Source organism: Penaeus vannamei, chromosome 37 (genome assembly GCF_042767895.1).
Source record: "Penaeus vannamei isolate JL-2024 chromosome 37, ASM4276789v1, whole genome shotgun sequence".
Lineage (NCBI taxonomy): Eukaryota > Metazoa > Arthropoda > Malacostraca > Decapoda > Penaeidae > Penaeus > Penaeus vannamei.
The window spans coordinates 8,639,053-8,641,552 of NC_091585.1; positions in this window are offsets into that span (position 1 = coordinate 8,639,053).

Here is a 2,500-nt window from a genome sequence, read left to right on the forward strand (position 1 = left end):
TTTTTCCGACTCAATCCATGCACATACGAGCGGCCTCGCAATACTGGCAAGGTGGCTGCTCGCCCCTTGCCCCCACCTTGAACAGTTGATGCAAAATGGGGTAAAATCATTTACCCCAACGCCTTTGATTTTTTTTTTTTTTTTGGGGGGGGGGGGAGGGGGGGTTCTCCACTTAGCATGACGACGAGTCGTTGTCATCCATTTTTTTTCATTGTGTTTCGTTATCTCAATGGCACTCATTTCCCTTGGGACATCGAACACAACGAGGTTAGTACAGCATCCTTTGTATGTATGTATGTATATGTAAACGTGTGTATATATATATGTATGTATATATATATATATATATATATATATATATATATATATATATATTTATATATGAGTATATGTGTATAAATGAGTATATATGTATAAATGAGTATATATGTATAAATGAGTATATATGTATATGAGTATATATGTATATGAGTATATATGTATGTATGAGTATATATGTATGTATGAGTATATATATGTATGTATGAGTATATATATGAGTATATAAGTATATATATCCCTATATATGTATTTATATATATACAAATGTATGTATGTATATATGTATGCATGTATATAAATATGTCTATATGTATGTATATATAATATATATAAATATATACATATATATATATACATTTAAAATACATATATATGTATATATATGTATTTAGATAAACATGTGTATACACATGTATACATACATGTATATAATACACACACACACACACACACACACACACACACACACACATATATATATATATATATATATATATATATATATATATATATATATATGTGTGTGTGTGTGTGTGTGTGTGTATTTTTATATGTACATATGTATACATGTGCATATATATTTATATATATACATATACATACATATATATGTATATACATATTCATACATATATATGTATATACATACATTTACATATATATATATATTTATATATTTATATATATAAATATATATATATATATATATATATATATATATATGATTATACATATTAATATATATACATAGAAGTATATATATACATAATATATATGTGTGTGTGTGTGTGTGTGTACAGTTGCGGAATTATATGTCAGTACAATTGCTGGCTCCCACTTTTGGCAACTACTCAAAGTAAACATTGCGGAAATGGTATTTTTATGAATGAGACTAAAACCCTAGGTAGATTGTAACAAAGAGTGTGGTTGGTCGAATTTAGATATCCAATAAGTGTATTAAGATTTATTTTTGGACATTAAGTAAACCATTAGATCTTTTCTTTTATTCAAATAAATGATAACAATGCACGTAGTCTTAGTTATCGTTGACTTTATAGTAGGATATTCTTCAAATGTTATATCTTGGAATTGTTTGTTCGTGGCAACACCTATTGTGGTGAGGCAACATTTCCCCCTTCTCTCAACTCAAGGAACAGCAATTGTAGATGCATATTTCTTGAAACACGAAAAATCATGCTTTAAACATTTATGTATGGCAACTAAACGAAATAAAAATGTCTTGGAAATCAATGAAACTGCTAAATACTTATTGTAGCTGCACCATCTAGTAGCGGCTAATCGAACTAATGAAGTAAATTTCTTTTTGCCGGAGCCAAATACTTATTCAGTAAACAGAAATCTTGCTACATTACATTCTTCAATATAGAGCATTAGGGAAACGCAAAATCGGATTTAATATAAGAAAAAATATCTACGTGTTTGTGCATGCTTGTTTGCAACGTCTATTGAAAAGCGAAGTCAATATTTAGTGAAGAGTTACGAAAAATTATGTATAATACACTGTTATTATGCTTGGAGTTTCTTTAAGTCGCATCCACGTTCGAGCGGTAATCTTCTCACCTCAATCTGTCAGATCTTGTAGCGAATTCGTAATTACAATTAAATATAATCGGGGGATAGCGTAAAAACATTTCTGAACTGGGATGCTTGCATTGTGGAAGCTTGTAAAAGAAATTTCATGTCACCATTCATAATTGCATACGTTAAGTTGCTTATCATTTAATGTTGAGTTCAATGTGATAGTTGAAATAATGTTGTATTAACACGTTAATAATTATAACATTTGCTAAAATGAAAGTTAAAATTTGTGTTTGTGGTTTCGTATTTACAGGCTTTTCTTTTGTCTTGTGGTGTTGCCAGTCGTAATTAGTGAAAATGATGCACAATACATATTATTTCTTCTCTATGAAATGTCAAACGGTTCAAGTAAATCTTCGCGGATTGCCATTGTCATTTCCCTTATCTATTATCATTTTTATCCGAGATGGTTTGTAGCTCCCACTACTCCCATCTCTCGCACTCATTTTTTTCTTGATAAATAGAAAAGAGGGAAAAAACGAAAATAAATGAAATAACATTAAAAACTTCAAATTAGCATAAAAACATTGGTTAGTAGCACTCAAACAATATCCCTCCCTCTCTGTTGTCTTTCTTTTCT